This window comes from Oncorhynchus gorbuscha, unplaced genomic scaffold (assembly GCF_021184085.1).
Source record: "Oncorhynchus gorbuscha isolate QuinsamMale2020 ecotype Even-year unplaced genomic scaffold, OgorEven_v1.0 Un_scaffold_4091, whole genome shotgun sequence".
Classification (NCBI taxonomy): Eukaryota; Metazoa; Chordata; class Actinopteri; order Salmoniformes; family Salmonidae; genus Oncorhynchus; species Oncorhynchus gorbuscha.
The window spans coordinates 5,001-23,640 of record NW_025748194.1 but is presented as its reverse complement, the minus strand read 5'-3'; the positions used below and the strand labels follow the sequence as shown (position 1 = coordinate 23,640).

At 46.9% G+C, this 18,640-nt stretch overlaps 1 pseudogene; it reads left to right on the top strand.

Moving 5' to 3' along the window:
- The first annotated feature begins 1,536 nt into the window (after positions 1–1,536).
- Positions 1,537–18,640, top strand: part of LOC124028410 — a 19,519-nt pseudogene continuing 2,415 nt past the window's right edge.

The following is an 18,640-nucleotide window of genomic DNA, read 5'->3' as shown; positions in this document are numbered from 1 at the left end:
CACAGTATTAAATAGAGCCATGACTACATGGAACTCTCTGGTAGCCCAGGTAACATGACTACATGGAACTCTCTGGTAACCCAGGTAACATGACTACATGGAACTCTCTGGTAGACCAGGTAACATGACTACATGGAACTCTCTGGTAGCCCAGGTAACATGACTACATGGAACTCTCTGGTAGACCAGGTAACATGACTACATGGAACTCTCTGGTAGCCCAGGTAACATGACTACATGGAACTCTCTGGTAGCCCAGGTAACATGACTACATGGAACTCTCTGGTAGACCAGGTAACATGACTACATGGAACTCTCTGGTAGCCCAGGTAACATGACTACATGGAACTCTCTGGTAACCCAGGTAACATGACTACATGGAACTCTCTGGTAGCCCAGGTAACATGACTACATGGAACTCTCTGGTAGCCCAGGTAACATGACTACATGGAACTCTCTGGTAACCCAGGTAACATGACTACATGGAACTCTCTGGTAACCCAGGTAACATGACTACATGGAACTCTCTGGTAGCCCAGGTAACATGACTACATGGAACTCTCTGGTAGCCCAGGTAACATGACTACATGGAACTCTCTGGTAGCCCAGGTAACATGACTACATGGAACTCTCTGGTAGCCCAGGTAACATGACTACATGGAACTCTCTGGTAGCCCAGGTAACATGACTACATGGAACTCTCTGGTAGCCCAGGTAACATGACTACATGGAACTCTCTGGTAGCCCAGGTAACATGACTACATGGAACTCTCTGGTAGCCCAGGTAACATGACTACATGGAACTCTCTGCCACTCCAAGTAATTCAACAAGCAATTACAACCAGTTATAAAATAACACCTTACTGCACAAAGGTGACTGTGAAGAGACACCGCCATTTTGTATATCTTGTATTGTAATGTGCACTGTATAAGACCTAGATATTGTGTGTATGTACTGATATGGAGGCCGTGTGTGACATTTTAAATGTCTGTATTTCAGTCTTTGACTAATAATGTTATGTACTATATATTATGTCATGTTTCGTGTGGACCCCAGGAGGAGTAGTTCATTATTTTGCAGCGGCTATTTGGGGAATCCAAATAAATACCAAAATTGCCAAGTTCCAACGTGACATATCAATTCTCGCGATAACTGCCAGCGAGAGTTCCCCGGAAGTAAATATTCTCCATTTATTTGCAATGAGGGAAGGCCTGCACTGCCTGAACATTCACACTAGTTGAGGGAATAGTTTACAGTGAACAAATTGTCTCTCCTCCCTCCTCTTTGTATTTGCAAGAATTTAAAAAGCAAAAAAACAAACACCCAAGACAATCTAGTTATCTTTTTAACCAAGTCGTTGGTCTTTTTTCAGTGTTGAAAAGCCATGCAGGTTTAATAAGAGAGAGAGGAGGCGGTAACTAAAACAGCTAATGTTAGCTTGATCACTTCTTGTCTTTGGACACAACAGTATTTTGTCATTAAGAAACATTACCGAGTGATTATTAACCCTGGCTACCGAGTGGAAGAGAAGTTAACCGGTGTCTGAAAAGATGATTATTGAAAACCTAGATTCATTGAAAACGTGGCTTTTTAAAACCCTCGAACCAATGTAAGTAGCTAACGTTTAGCAACATTAGCTTGCCAGCATCAAGATGCAACAACATGACTGAAGACCAGGCTAGTAATCATTTGGATGCTAACTTGACCAGCTAGTTTTAATGTTTATATCATGTGGCAAGTTATTTCAAAACAAAATAGGCAAGTTTTTTTTTTATAGTTGAGAAATTGTCTGTTATCTTGTAATCGATTGGTCTTCTTGGTATGGTAAGGATATATATATATATATTCTAGCTAATTTGTTGTTGTTGTTGTTGTTGTTTGGTCTTCTTGTTATGGTAAGGATATGTATATATATATTCTAGCTAATTTGTTGTTGTTGTTTGGTCTTGGTATGGTAAGGATATATATATAGATATATATTCTAGATAATTTGTTGTTGTTGTTTGTTTGGTCTTAATTTGTTGTTGTTGTTTGGTCTTGGTATGTAAGGATATATATATAGATATATATTCTAGCTAATTTGTTGTTGTTGTTGTTTGGTCTTCTTGGTATGGTAAGGATATATATATATATATTCTAGCTAATTTGTTGTTGCTGTTGTTGTTGTTTGGTCTTCTTGGTATATATATATATATATATTCTAGCTAGCTAATTTGTTGTTGTTGTTGTTGTTTGGTCTTGGTATGGTAAGGATATATATATAGATATATATTCTAGATAATTTGTTGTTGTTGTTTGGTCTTGGTATGGTATGATATATATATAGATATATATTCTAGATAATTTGTTGTTGTTGTTTGGTCTTGGTATGGTAAGGATATATATATAGATATATATTCTAGCTAATTTGTTGTTGTTGTGTTGATTTAATTTGGTCTTCTTGGTATGGTAAGGATATATATATATATATTCTAGCTAATTTGTTGTTGTTGTTGTTGTTGTTTGGTCTTCTTGGTATGGTAAGGATATATATATATATATTCTAGCTAATTTGTTGTTGTTGTTGTTGTTTGGTCTTCTTGGTATGGTAAGGATATATATATATAGCTAATTTGTTGTTGTTGTTGTTGTTTGGTCTTCTTGGTAGGTAATTTGTTGTATATTTTCTAGGTAATTTGTTGTTGTTTGTGTTGACACTTTCCCCCTGTTCCAGTTGTGATGCAGATCCATCCGCCCGCGCGAAATACGTCGTTGCCTTGGTGAAGAAAGACAAGAGCCAGACGGAACTCAAAGCCCTGTGTGTCGACCAGTTGGACGTATTTCTACAGAAAGGTAACGATGATACTTATTACAACACCAACGCCTGTTTATAGTTGTGACAACAAGTGGTGGTGGTGGTGGTGACGTTTTGTCCGTCATCTGCCTCGAAAGTCGAAGAAAATCAGAGGTACTTTTTGACTGACTGTGACTGAATCCTATTCTCTTTTTATAGTGTGTTACTTTGGTTAAAAGTAGTGCACTATATAGGGAATAGGGTTCTATAGGGCCCTGGTCTAAAGTAGTGTACTATATAGGGAATAGGGTTCTATAGGGCTCTGGTCTAATGTAGTGCACTATATAATAGGGAATAGGGTTCTATAGGGCTCTGGTCTAAAGTAGTGCACTATATAATAGGGAATAGGGTTCTATAGGGCTCTGGTCTAAAGTAGTGCACTATATAATAGGGAATAGGGTTCTATAGGGCTCTGGTCTAGAGTAGTGCACTATATAATAGGGAATAGGGTTCTATAGGGCTCTGGTCTAATGTAGTGAACTATATAGGGAATAGGGTTCTATAGGGCTCTGGTCTAAAGTAGTGTACTATATATAGGGAATAGGGTTCTATAGGGCTCTGGTCTAAAGTAGTGCACTATATAATAGGGAATAGGGTTCTATAGGGCTCTGGTCTAAAGTAGTGTACTATATATAGGGAATAGGGTTCTATAGGGCCCTGGTCTAAAGTAGTGCACTATATAGGGTTCTATAGGGCTCTGGTCTAAAGTAGTGCACTATATAGGGTTCTATAGGGCTCTGGTCTAAAGTAGTGCACTATATATAGGGAATAGGGTTCTATAGGGCCCTGGTCTAAAGTAGTGTACTATAATAGGGAATAGGGTTCTATAGGGCCCTGGTCTAAAGTAGTGTACTATAATAGGGAATAGGGTTCTATAGGGCCCTGGTCTAAAGTAGTGTACTATATATAGGGAATAGGGTTCTATAGGGCCCTGGTCTAAAGTAGTGTACTATATATAGGGAATGGGGTTCTAGAGGGCTCTGGTCTAAAGTAGTGTACTATATAGGGAATAGGGTTCTATAGGGCCCTGGTCTAAAGTAGTGCACTATATAGGGTTCTATAGGGCTCTGGTCTAAAGTAGTGCACTATATAGGGTTCTATAGGGCTCTGGTCTAAAGTAGTGCACTATATATAGGGAATAGGGTTCTATAGGGCCCTGGTCTAAAGTAGTGTACTATATAGGGAATAGGGTTCTATAGGGCTCTGGTCTAAAGTAGTGTACTATAATAGGGAATAGGGTTCTATAGGGCCCTGGTCTAAAGTAGTGCACTATATAGGGAATAGGGTTCTATAGGGCTCTGGTCTAAAGTAGTGTACTATAATAGGGAATAGGGTTCTATAGGGCCCTGGTCTAAAGTAGTGTACTATAATAGGGAATAGGGTTCTATAGGGCCCTGGTCTAAAGTAGTGTACTATATAGGGAATGGGGTTCTAGAGGGCTCTGGTCTAAAGTAGTGTACTATATAGGGGGTTCTATAGGGCCCTAAAGTAGTGTACTATATAGGGTTCTATAGGGCCCTGGTCTAAAGTAGTGCAATAGGGTTCTATAGGGCTCTGGTCTAAAGTAGTGCACTATATAGGGTTCTATAGGGCTCTGGTCTAAAGTAGTGCACTATATATAGGGAATAGGGTTCTATAGGGCCCTGGTCTAAAGTAGTGTACTATAATAGTGAATAGGGTTCTATAGGGCCCTGGTCGAAAGTAGTGCACTAAATTGGTAATAGTGTTCCATTTGGAACTATACACAGTGACTGATACTCATTAGTTACCTAATGTGCAATGTGTCGGTGTCGACCCCACTATTCATGCCCTTGTCCTCCTCCCCTCATCAACCCCACTATTCATGCCCTTGTCCTCCTCCCCTCATCAACCCCACTATTCATGCCCTTGTCCTCCTCCCCTCATCTCCCCTCGTTCCCTATTCCCGTCTTCTCCCAGAGACGCAGACCTTTGTCGATAGACTCTTTGAAGCAGTCAACTCCAAAAGCTACCTACCTCAGCAGGACCATCAGCCAGGTGCCGCGGGCAAAGCGGAGGGACACCTGACCAGGACGGACAAAGACGACCCGAGGAAAGATGAGGTGACTGGTTGAGTCATGTTGAAAAGGCACCAACACTTAAAGGGAATGTTTACTTTAACAGTGATGCTACAGGAAACAGCCGCTGTGGTAGAGTTTAGTGCCTCCACATAATTGGCATGGAAGGTTACACACCACAGTCTGACAGTAGAGATCTATTGTCCAATAGTATTCTTTGTAATCAGGAAGTGGGGTTATTTGTAAACAGGATGAGATCAATGTAGTTCATCTAGTGCTAATTTCAGGATCTTAGTTCAAACTTGTGTTTTCCAGCCAAGTCGTGAGGAGGACCGGGACAAGAAGTTCTCCAGGAGAGTGAACTACAGCCCCCGTCCAGCTCCCGCTACAGTAGAGACAGCAGGTCAGTGTGAACTACAGTAGAGACAGCAGGTCAGTGTGAACTACAGTAGAGACAGCAGGTCAGTGTGAACTACAGTAGAGACAGCAGGTCAGTGTGAACTACAGTAGAGACAGCAGGTCAGTGTGAACTACAGCAGGTCAGTGTGAACTACAGTAGAGACAGCAGGTCAGTGTGAACTACAGTAGAGACAGCAGGTCAGTGTGAACTACAGTAGAGACAGCAGGTCAGTGTGAACTACAGTAGAGACAGCAGGTCAGTGTGAACTACAGCAGGTCAGTGTGAACTACAGTAGAGACAGCAGGTCAGTGTGAACTACAGTAGAGACAGCAGGTCAGTGTGAACTACAGTAGAGACAGCAGGTCAGTGTGAACTACAGTAGAGACAGCAGGTCAGTGTGAACTACAGCAGGTCAGTGTGAACTACAGCAGGTCAGTGTGAACTACAGTAGAGACAGCAGGTCAGTGTGAACTACAGTAGAGACAGCAGGTCAGTGTGAACTACAGTAGAGACAGCAGGTCAGTGTGAACTACAGCAGGTCAGTGTGAACTACAGTAGAGACAGCAGGTCAGTGTGAACTACAGTAGAGACAGCAGGTCAGTGTGAACTACAGCAGGTCAGTGTGAACTACAGTAGAGACAGCAGGTCAGTATGAACTACAGCAGGTCAGTGTGAACTACAGTAGAGACAGCAGGTCAGTGTGAACTACAGCAGGTCAGTGTGAACTACAGTAGAGACAGCAGGTCAGTGTGAACTACAGCAGGTCAGTGTGAACTACAGTAGAGACAGCAGGTCAGTGTGAACTACAGTAGAGACAGCAGGTCAGTGTGAACTACAGTAGAGACAGCAGGTCAGTGTGAACTACAGTAGAGACAGCAGGTCAGTGTGAACTACAGTAGAGACAGCAGGTCAGTGTGAACTACAGCAGAGACAGCAGGTCAGTGTGAACTACAGCAGGTCAGTGTGAACTACAGCAGGTCAGTGTGAACTACAGCAGGTCAGTGTGAACTACAGCAGGTCAGTGTGAACTACAGCAGGTCAGTGCAGTTCAGAACTACAGTAGAGACAGCAGGTCAGTGTGAACTACAGTAGAGACAGCAGGTCAGTGTGAACTACAGCAGAGACAGCAGGTCAGTGTGAACTACAGCAGGTCAGTGTGAACTACAGTAGAGACAGCAGGTCAGTGTGAACTACAGTAGAGACAGCAGGTCAGTGTGAACTATAGTAGAGACAGCAGGTCAGTGTGAACTATAGTAGAGACAGCAGGTCAGTGTGAACTACAGTAGAGACAGCAGGTCAGTGTGAACTACAGTAGAGACAGCAGGTCAGTGTGAACTACAGTAGAGACAGCAGGTCAGTGTGAACTACAGTAGAGACAGCAGGTCAGTGTGAACTACAGTAGACAGCAGGTCAGTGTGAACTACAGTAGAGACAGTGTGAACTACAGCAGAGACAGCAGGTCAGTGTGAACTACAGTAGACAGCAGGTCAGTGTGAACTACAGTAGAGACAGCAGGTCAGTGTGAACTACAGTAGACAGCAGGTCAGTGTGAACTATAGTAGAGACAGCAGGTCAGTGTGAACTACAGTAGAGACAGCAGGTCAGTGTGAACTACAGTAGAGACAGCAGGTCAGTGTGAACTACAGTAGAGACAGCAGGTCAGTGTGAACTACAGCAGAGACAGCAGGTCAGTGTGAACTACAGTAGAGACAGCAGGTCAGTGTGAACTACAGTAGACAGCAGGTCAGTGTGAACTACAGTAGAGACAGCAGGTCAGTGTGAACTACAGTAGAGACAGCAGGTCAGTGTGAACTACAGTAGAGACAGCAGGTCAGTGTGAACTACAGTAGAGACAGCAGGTCAGTGTGAACTACAGTAGACAGCAGGTCAGTGTGAACTACAGTACATTTACATTACATTTACATTTAAGTCATTTAGCAGACGCTCTTATCCAGAGCGACTTACAAATTGGTGCATTCACCTTATGACATCCAGTGGAACAGTCACTTAACAATAGTGCATCTAAATCTTAAAGGGGGGGGTGAGAGGGATTACTTATCCTATCCTAGGTATTCCTTAAAGAGGTGGGGTTTCAGGTGTCTCCGGAAGGTGGTGATTGACTCCGCTGTCCTGGCGTCGTGAGGGAGTTTGTTCCACCATTGGGGGGCCAGGGCAGCGAACAGTTTTGACTGGGCTGAGCGGGAGCTGTACTTCCTCAGTGGTAGGGAGGCGAGCAGGCCAGAGGTGGATGAACGCAGTGCCCTTGTTTGGGTGTAGGGCCTGATCAGAGCCTGGATGTACTGAGGTGCCGTTCCCCTCACAGCTCCGTAGGCAAGCACCATGGTCTTGTAGCGGATGCGAGCTTCAACTGGAAGCCAGTGGAGAGAACGGAGGAGCGGGGTGACGTGAGAGAACTTGGGAAGGTTGAACACCAGACGGGCTGCGGCATTCTGGATGAGTTGAAGGGGTTTAATGGCACAGGCAGGGAGCCCAGCCAACAGCGAGTTGCAGTAATCCAGATGGGAGATGACAAGTGCCTGGATTAGGACCTGCGCCGCTTCCTGTGTGAGGCAGGGTCGTACTCTGCGGATGTTGTAGAGCATGAACCTACAGGAACGGGCCACCGCCTTGATGTTGGTTGAGAACGACAGGGTGTTGTCCAGGATCACGCCAAGGTTCTTGGCGCTCTGGGAGGAGGACACAATGGAGTTGTCAACCGTGATGGCGAGATCATGGAACGGGCAGTCCTTCCCCGGGAGGAAGAGCAGCTCCGTCTTGCCGAGGTTCAGCTTGAGGTGGTGATCCGTCATCCACACTGATATGTCTGCCAGACATGCAGAGATGCGATTCGCCACCTGGTCATCAGAAGGGGGAAAGGAGAAGATTAATTGTGTGTCGTCTGCATAGCAATGATAAGAGAGACCATGTGAGGTTATGACAGAGCCAAGTGACTTGGTGTATAGCGAGAATAGGAGAGGGCCAAGAACAGAGCCCTGGGGACACCAGTGGTGAGAGCGCGTGGTGAGGAGACAGATTCTCGCCACGCCACCTGGTAGGAGCGACCTGTCAGGTAGGACGCAATCCAAGCGTGGGCCGCGCCGGAGATGCCCAACTCGGAGAGGGTGGAGAGGAGGATCTGATGGTTCACAGTATCGAAGGCAGCCGATAGATCTAGAAGGATGAGAGCAGAGGAGAGAGAGTTAGCTTTAGCAGTGCGGAGCGCCTCCGTGATACAGAGGAGAGCAGTCTCAGTTGAATGACTAGTCTTGAAACCTGACTGATTTGGATCAAGAAGGTCATTCTGAGAGAGATAGCGGGAGAGCTGGCCAAGGACGGCACGTTCAAGAGTTTTGGAGAGAAAAGAAAGAAGGGATACTGGTCTGTAATTGTTGACATCGGAGGGATCGAGTGTAGGTTTTTTCAGAAGGGGTGCAACTCTCGCTCTCTTGAAGACGGAAGGGACGTAGCCAGCGGTCAGGGATGAGTTGATGAGCGAGGTGAGGTAAGGGAGAAGGTCTCCGGAAATGGTCTGGAGAAGAGAGGAGGGGATAGGGTCAAGCGGGCAGGTTGTTGGGCGGCCGGCCGTCACAAGACGCGAGATTTCATCTGGAGAGAGAGGGGAGAAAGAGGTCAGAGCACAGGGTAGGGCAGTGTGAGCAGAAACAGCGGTGTCGTTTGACTTAGCAAACGAGGATCGGATGTCGTCGACCTTCTTTTCAAAATGGTTGACGAAGTCATCTGCAGAGAGGGAGGAGGGGGGGGGCGGAGGATTCAGGAGGGAGGAGAAGGTGGCAAAGAGCTTCCTAGGGTTAGAGGCAGATGCTTGGAATTTAGCGTGGTAGAAAGTGGCTTTAGCAGCAGAGACAGAGGAGGAAAATGTAGAGAGGAGGGAGTGAAAGGATGCCAGGTCCGCAGGGAGGCGAGTTTTCCTCCATTTCCGCTCGGCTGCCCGGAGCCCTGTTCTGTGAGCTCGCAATGAGTCATCGAGCCACGGAGCGGGAGGGGAGGACCGAGCCGGCCTGGAGGATAGGGGACATAGAGAGTCAAGGGATGCAGAGAGGGAGGAGAGGAGGGTTGAGGAGGCAGAATCAGGAGATAGGTTGGAGAAGGTTTGAGCGGAGGGAAGAGATGATAGGATGGAAGAGGAGAGAGTAGCGGGGGAGAGAGAGCGAAGGTTGGGACGGCGCGATACCATCCCAGTAGGGGCAGTGTGGGAGGTGTTGGATGAGAGCGAGAGGGACAAGGATACAAGGCAGTGGTCGGAGTGTGAACTACAGTAGAGACAGCAGGTCAGTGTGAACTACAGTAGAGACAGCAGGTCAGTGTGAACTACAGTAGAGACAGCAGGTCAGTGTGAACTACAGCAGGTCAGTGTGAACTACAGTAGAGACAGCAGGTCAGTGTGAACTACAGTAGACAGCAGGTCAGTGTGAACTACAGTAGAGACAGCAGGTCAGTGTGAACTACAGTAGAGACAGCAGGTCAGTGTGAACTACAGTAGAGACAGCAGGTCAGTGTGAACTACAGTAGAGACAGCAGGTCAGTGTGAACTACAGTAGAGACAGCAGGTCAGTGTGAACTACAGTAGACAGCAGGTCAGTGTGAACTACAGTAGAGACAGCAGGTCAGTGTGAACTACAGCAGGTCAGTGTGAACTACAGAGAGACAGCAGGTCAGTGTGAACTACAGTAGAGACAGCAGGTCAGTGTGAACTACAGTAGAGACAGCAGGTCAGTGTGAACTACAGTAGAGACAGCAGGTCAGTGTGAACTACAGTAGAGACAGCAGGTCAGTGTGAACTACAGTAGAGACAGCAGGTCGGTGTGAACTACAGTAGAGACAGCAGGTCGGTGTGAACTACAGTAGAGACAGCAGGTCAGTGTGAACTACAGTAGAGACAGCAGGTCAGTGTGAACTACAGCAGGTCAGTGTGAACTACAGCAGAGACAGCAGGTCAGTGTGAACTACAGTAGAGACAGCAGGTCAGTGTGAACTACAGTAGAGACAGCAGGTCAGTGTGAACTACAGCAGGTCAGTGTGAACTACAGCAGGTCAGTGTGAACTACAGCAGAGACAGCAGGTCAGTGTGAACTACAGTAGAGACAGCAGGTCAGTGTGAACTACAGTAGAGACAGCAGGTCAGTGTGAACTACAGTAGAGACAGCAGGTCAGTGTGAACTACAGTAGAGACAGTGTGAACTACAGCCCCCCATTGACAACAGGTGAGGGACATAGTTCCCTATTACTCTACTGGACCTGGTCAATAGTAGTGCACTATATAGTGTATAAGGTGCTATTTGAGACTGACCCTTAAATGCTCCTGTCTCTGTTCAATGAGATGTTTCCTAAATTACTTTATTCTGCCCTTCTCTCCCCCAACCTCCCTCTCCCTCCCTTTCTCTCCCCCTCTCCCTCTCTCCCTCCGCTCTCTCTCTCTTCCTCTCTCTCTCTCCCTCTCTCTCTCTGTCTCTCTCTCTCTGTCTCTCTCTCTCTCTCTCTCTCTCTCTCTCTCTCTCTCTCTCTCTCTCTCTCTCTCTCTCTCTCTCTCTCTCTCTCTCTCTCTCTCTCTCTTCCTCCGCTCTTCCCCCTCTTTCCCCCTCCTCTCTTCCCACTCTTTCCCCCTCCTCTCTCTCTCGCTCTTCCTCCTCTCTCGCTCTTCCTCCTCTCTCTTTCTCTCTCTCTCTCTCTCTCCCCCCTCTTTCCCCCCTCTCTCTTCCTCCTCTGTCTTCCGTTCCTTCTCTGTCTTTTGTCAGACGAGGGGATGACCGTAAAAGGGACGACCGTACCAGGAAACGGAACGATTACGACCGCATCCCCCCGAGACGGGACTCGTACCGGGACCGCTACAACCGGAGGAGGGGCCGTAGCTACAGCCGCAGTAGGAGCAGGAGCAAGGACCGGGCCAGGGACCGGGAGAGAGACCGAGACCGCAGTAGCAGGAGTCACAGCAGGAGCCACTCCAAGAGCAGAGGTGAGAGGGGGAGACCGACCAGAACAACTCTGGTTGTGTGCAGGTGTATGTTCCTGGTTTAGACGGAAGACTATGATTGGTTGATTCATTTTGAATGTCAGTATGTCTGGCTGTTAAGACTAGTGTTGGGTTGGAACAAAAGCATGCACATCCACCGGCTCTACGCCTGCTCTAGGATATCATGACTGTTTCCTGCTTCCTGTCGCTTATCCTTCTGATCACAGAGCGGGATGCTGGGAGGTCAAAGTACGAGCCCGATGGAGGAGACCGGGGGACGCAGGTTGGAGCTGGTGAAGGCCTACTGCCGATCCCCACGGCAACCGCCACGTTCCCCGTGCCCACCCTCAGCAGCACCATCACGGTGATCGCCCCTCAAGGTAACCACAGCAACAACATCGCCTCGGTGACGGACAGCTGGTCGGACTTCCACCCGGATCAGTCACTGGACCGGCCCCTTCCGCCACAGAGGAAACGTTGCCGTGACTACGACGGTAAGCAGGAAGGAAGTTGACGTGCCTGAGATGTTTTTTTTTTTTGTGTTTATTTTAACACCGAGACTGTCTTCTAGTGGCCCGGGATGACGTATGACCGAGAAGGAGAATGTTTGGAGTGATTTTGTTTTCTTTCTGTCTGTTGTTTCTGGAAAAGGCCTTTTGTTTCGAACTGTCCTCTAGCTGTGTTACTATATACTGTCCTCTAGCTGTGTTACTATCTACTGTCCTCTAGCTGTGTTACTATATACTGTCCTCTAGCTGTGTTACTATCTACTGTCCTCTAGCTGTGTTACTATATACTGTCCTCTAGCTGTGTTACTATCTACTGTCCTCTAGCTGTGTTACTATATACTGTCCTCTAGCTGTGTTACTATATACTGTCCTCTAGCTGTGTTACTATATACTGTCCTCTAGCTGTGTTACTATATACTGTCCTCTAGCTGTGTTACTATATACTGTCCTCTAGCTGTGTTACTATCTACTGTCCTCTAGCTGTGTTACTATCTACTGTCCTCTAGCTGTGTTACTATATACTGTCCTCTAGCTGTGTTACTATCTACTGTCCTCTAGCTGTGTTACTATATAATGTCCTCTAGCTGTGTTACTATATACTGTCCTCTAGCTGTGTTACTATATACTGTCCTCTAGCTGTGTTACTATCTACTGTCCTCTAGCTGTGTTACTATATACTGTCCTCTAGCTGTGTTACTATATACTGTCCTCTAGCTGTGTTACTATATACTGTCCTCTAGCTGTGTTACTATATACTGTCCTCTAGCTGTGTTACTATCTACTGTCCTCTAGCTGTGTTACTATATACTGTCCTCTAGCTGTGTTACTATATACTGTCCTCTAGCTGTGTTACTATATACTGTCCTCTAGCTGTGTTACTATCTACTGTCCTCTAGCTGTGTTACTATCTACTGTCCTCTAGCTGTGTTACTATATACTGTCCTCTAGCTGTGTTACTATATACTGTCCTCTAGCTGTGTTACTATATACTGTCCTCTAGCTGTGTTACTATATACTGTCCTCTAGCTGTGTTACTATATACTGTCCTCTAGCTGTGTTACTAAACCGTATTGTCTTGTCTTCCAGAGAAAGGCTTCTGTATCTAACTGTCCTCTAGCTGTGTTACTATATACTGCCCTCTAGCTGTGTTACTATATACTGTCCTCTAGCTGTGTTACTAAACCGTATTGTGTTGTCTTCCAGAGAAAGGCTTCTGTATGCGCGGGGACATTTGCCCGTTCGACCACGGTATCGATCCAGTGGTGGTGGAGGACGTTAATCTGCCTAACATGTTCCAAGCCCCTCCCCCTATCCCGGGGGTCGCCCAGCCCCCTCCCGGCCTACCGCCCCCACCAGGACCTCCCCCTCTCATGACCCCACCTCCCGTCAACCTCCGCCCCCCAGTGCCCCTGACAGGCGGCCTGCCGCCCGGCCTCCCGCCCGGCCCGCCGCCCAGCCTGCTGCCAGGTAGGATTTCAGCAGATCCGTCTGTCATAGCGAGTCCGTGTTGTCATTCCAAATGGAACCCTCTTCCCTATAGGGTGAGCTTCTTTCGACCATAGCCAATCGGGTGTTCGCCTTACCTTATAGAGATCTCCACAGAGATGTCAGACTTGCATCGTTCTAGAATGTTGTGTTAAAGGCGGCCATCTTGGTCAGGAACCATTCTAGTGTTTTATTTAAATCTGTGCCCCCCCCAGGTCCCCCTCACCAGGCATCAGGGATGGATGCCCCTCCTAACTCCATCGCCAACTCTGTTCCCACTATTGTAACCACGGGGACACGACCCTCCATCCCCCAGCCCCCGGCTCCTCTCTTCCCACCAGGTAGGGATGTGTGTGTGTGAGCTGTGTGTGTGTGTGAGCTGTGTGTGTGTGTGAGCTGTGTGTGTGTGAGCTGTGTGTGTGAGCTGTGTGTGTGAGCTGTGAGCTGTGTGTGAGCTGTGTGCTGTGTGTGAGCTGTGTGTGTGTGTGAGCTGTGTGTGTGTGTGAGCTGTGTGTGTGTGAGCTGTGTATGTGAGGTGTGTGTGTGTGTGAGGTGTGTGTGTGTGTATGTGAGGTGTGTGTGTGTGTATGTGAGGTGTGTGTGTGTGTATGTGAGGTGTGTGTGTGAGCTGTGTGTATGTGTGAGCTGTGAGCTGTGTGCTGTGTGTGAGCTGTGTGTGAGCTGTGAGCTGTGAGCTGTGTGTGAGCTGTGTGTGTGTGTGAGCTGTGTGTGTGTGAGGTGTGTGTGTGTATGTGAGGTGTGTGTGTGTGTGTGTGTGTATGTGAGGTGTGTGAGCTGTGTGTGTGAGCTGTGTGTGTGTGAGCTGTGTGTGTGAGCTGTGTGTGAGCTGTGTGTGTGTGTGAGCTGTGTGTTCTCCTGCCGTTGTGCCCTTGAGCAAAGCATTTAGTCCTCTTAACAGCTGTACAATGTGTCCTTCAGTTATCTACTGCTCCAACCTGTGTCTTTCAGAGGGGAAGGAGACATGTTTTGTCTGTGTTGTGGTCTCTGTTGTGGTCTCTACATTCAGTCTGTGTTTTGGGTCTCTACATTCAGTCTGTGTTGTGGTCTCTACATTCAGTCTCTGTTGTGGTCTCTTCATTCAGTCTGTGTTGTGGTCTCTACATTCAGTCTGTGTTGTTATTGTCTTCATTCAGTCTGTGTTTTGGTCTCTACATTCAGTCTGTGTTGTGGTCTCTTCATTCAGTCTGTGTTGTGGTCTCTTCATTCAGCCTGTGTTGTGGTCTCTTCATTCAGTCTGTGTTGTGGTCTCTTCATTCAGTCTGTGTTGTGGTCTCTTCATTCAGTCTGTGTTGTGGTCTCTACATTCAGTCTGTGTTGTGGTCTCTTCATTCAGTCTGTGTTGTTATTGTCTTCATTCAGTCTGTGTTGTGGTCTCTGTTGTGGTCTCTTCATTCAGTCTGTGTTGTGGTCACTTCATTCAGTCTGTGTTGTGGTCTCTACATTCAGTCTGTGTTGTGGTCACTTCATTCAGTCTGTGTTGTGGTCTCTTCATTCAGTCTGTGTTGTGGTCTCTTCATTCAGTCTGTGTTGTTATTGTCTTCATTCAGTCTGTGTTGTGGTCACTTCATTCAGTCTGTGTTGTGGTCTCTACATTCAGTCTGTGTTGTGGTCTCTACATTCAGTCTGTGTTGTGGTCTCTACATTCAGTCTGTGTTGTGGTCTCTTCATTCAGTCTGTGTTGTTATTGTCTTCATTCAGTCTGTGTTGTGGTCACTTCATTCAGTCTGTGTTGTGGTCTCTTCATTCAGTCTGTGTTGTTATTGTCTTCATTCAGTCTGTGTTGTGGTCACTTCATTCAGTCTGTGTTGTGGTCTCTACATTCAGTCTGTGTTGTGGTCTCTTCATTCAGTCTGTGTTGTGGTCTCTACATTCAGTCTGTGTTGTGGTCTCTGTTGTGGTCTCTTCATTCAGTCTGTGTTGTTATTGTCTTCATTCAGTCTGTGTTGTGGTCACTTCATTCAGTCTGTGTTGTGGTCTCTTCATTCAGTCTGTGTTGTGGTCTCTACATTCAGTCTGTGTTGTGGTCTCTACATTCAGTCTGTGTTGTGGTCTCTACATTCAGTCTGTGTTGTGGTCTCTACATTCAGTCTGTGTTGTGGTCTCTACATTCAGTCTGTGTTGTGGTCTCTTCATTCAGTCTGTGTTGTGGTCTCTTCACTCAGTCTGTGTTGTGGTCTCTACATTCAGTCTGTGTTGTGGTCTCTACATTCAGTCTGTGTTGTGGTCTCTGTTGTGGTCTCTTCATTCTGTCTGTGTTGTGGTCTCTACATTCTGTCTGTGTTGTGGTCTCTACACTCAGTCTGTGTTGTGGTCTCTGTTGTGGTCTCTACATTCAGTCTGTGTTGTGGTCTCTTCACTCAGTCTGTGTTGTGGTCTCTACATTCAGTCTGTGTTGTGGTCTCTACATTCAGTCTGTGTTGTGGTCTCTACATTCAGTCTGTGTTGTGGTCTCTTCATTCTGTCTGTGTTGTGGTCTCTTCATTCAGTCTGTGTTGTGGTCTCTTCATTCAGTCTGTGTTGTGGTCTCTACATTCAGTCTGTGTTGTGGTCTCTACATTCAGTCTGTGTTGTGGTCTCTTCATTCAGTCTGTGTTGTGGTCTCTACATTCAGTCTGTGTTGTGGTCTCTACATTCTGTCTGTGTTGTGGTCTCTGTTGTGGTCTCTTCATTCTGTCTGTGTTGTGGTCTCTACATTCAGTCTGTGTTGTGGTCTCTACATTCAGTCTGTGTTGTGGTCTCTACATTCAGTCTGTGTTGTGGTCTCTACATTCAGTCTGTGTTGTGGTCTCTTCATTCAGTCTGTGTTGTGGTCTCTACATTCAGTCTGTGTTGTTATTGTCTTCATTCAGTCTGTGTTGTGGTCTCCACATTCAGTCTGTGTTGTTATTGTCTTCATTCAGTCTGTGTTGTGGTCTCTTCATTCAGTCTGTGTTGTGGTCTCTACATTCAGTCTGTGTTGTGGTCTCTACATTCAGTCTGTGTTGTGTTGTCTCTACATTCAGTCTGTGTTGTGGTCTCTACATTCAGTCTGTGTTGTGGTCTCTTCAGTTGTGTTGTCTCTACATTCAGTCTGTGTTGTGGTCTCTTCATTCAGTCTGTGTTGTGGTCTTCATTCAGTCTGTGTTGTGGTCTCTACATTCAGTCTGTGTTGTGGTCTCTTCATTCAGTCTGTGTTGTGGTCTCTACATTCAGTCTGTGTTGTGGTCTCTACATTCAGTCTGTGTTGTGGTCTCTACATTCAGTCTGTGTTGTGGTCTCTACATTCAGTCTGTGTTGTGGTCTCTACATTCAGTCTGTGTTGTGGTCTCTACATTCAGTCTGTGTTGTGGTCTCTCTCTCCCAGGCCAGTATGACTCTGACATGTATAACCCTGAGGATCCCAGCCTCACCAACACCTCCAGACCAGTGTATCGCCACAGAGTCAACGCCCAAAGACCCAACCTCATAGGACTGACTATGGCGGAGGACCTGCCTCACAGAGACAGAGGTACCTCAACACAACCTGTCTAGATGTGTGTTATATTAGAGGGAGGGAGAGGTACCTCAACACAACCTGTCTAGATGTGTGTTATATTAGAGGGAGGGAGGTACCTCAACACAACCTGTCTAGATGTGTGTATATTAGAGGGAGGGAGGGAGAGGTACCTCAACACAACCTGTCTAGATGTGTGTTATATTAGAGGGAGGGAGAGGTACCTCAACACAACCTGTCTAGATGTGTGTTATATTAGAGGGAGGGAGAGGTACCTCAACACAACCTGTCTAGATGTGTGTTATATTAGAGGGAGGGAGAGGTACCTCAACACAACCTGTCTAGATGTGTGTTATATTAGAGGGAGGGAGAGGTACCTCAACACAACCTGTCTAGATGTGTGTTATATTAGAGGGAGGGAGGGGTACCTCAACACAACCTGTCTAGATGTGTGTTATATTAGAGGGAGAGGTACCTCAACACAACCTGTCTAGATGTGTGTTATATCAGAGGGAGGGAGAGGTACTGTAGTGTTAGATGTGGGATGGAGGGAGGGTAGGGAGGGAATGTCTAGGGGGTTATGGAGGGAGAGATGGAGGGGGGTGTCTAGGGAGATGTGGAGGGAGGGGGGAGGAGGGAGAGAGAGAGGTGGAGACTGAGAGAATGAGGGAGGGGGGATGGAGAGAGAGAGAGGAGAGGAGGGAGGGGGAAGGGGGGTGGAGGGAGAGAGAGTGATGGAGGGGGGGATGGAGAGAGTGGGGAGGGGGATGGAGGGAGGAGGGAGGGGGATGGAGGGAGAGAGAGAGGGGAGGGGGGATGGAGGGAGAGAGAGAGAGTGAGGGAGGGGGATGGAGGGAGAGATGGAGGGAGAGATGGAGGGAGGGGGTGGAGGGAGGGAGGGGGGATGGAGGGAGAGGGAGTGAGGGGGGGGAGGGAGGGGGAGGGAGGGAGGGGAGAGGGAGGGGGAGGGAGGGAGGAGGAGAGGAGTGAGGGAGGGAGGGAGGGATTGATTCTCTATCCTGACTGGTCAAGGCCTCGTCTGATCTCCTCAGTCCAATCCCATAGTTGTTTAATGAATTCCCAGATCAGATGCCCAACAGAATGAGGATCGTTCTGGACTCGGCCTCCAGGAAGAGATCTGCTGTCTCACACCACGGAGCAATGCTCCCCAAGAAACCCTGGGCTGAAAAGTAAGAACACACACAAGCAAGAACACACACCTTGAGACAGTTGATTTGGCATGAGACACAGACCACAACAGGTAATATACAGACAGAACATTAAACCATCATAGACCACAACAGGTAATATACCTGGGGGTTCAGACAGAACATTAAACCATCATAGACCACAACAGGTAATATACCTGGGGGTTCAGACAGAACATTAAACCATCATAGACCACAACAGGTAATATACACAGAACATTAAACCATCATAGACCACAACAGGTAATATATTTCAGACAGAACATTAAACCATCATAGAGAATATACCTGGGGGTTCAGACAGAACATTAAACCATCATAGACCACAACAGGTAATATACCTGGGGGTTCAGACAGAACATTAGAGAACCATCATAGACCACAACAGGTAATATACCTGGGGGTTCAGACAGAACATTAAACCATCATAGACCACAACAGGTAATATACCTGGGGTTCAGACAGAACATTAGAGAACCATCATAGACCACAACAGGTAATATACCTGGGGGTTCAGACAGAACATTATAGACCACAACAGGTAATATACCTGGGGTTCATTAGACCATCCACAACAGGTAATATACCTGGGGGTTCAGATAGAGAACCATAGACCACAACCAGATAGAACATTAAACAAACAATATACCTGGGGGTTCAGACAGAACATTAGAAACCATCATAGACCACAACAGGTAATATACCTG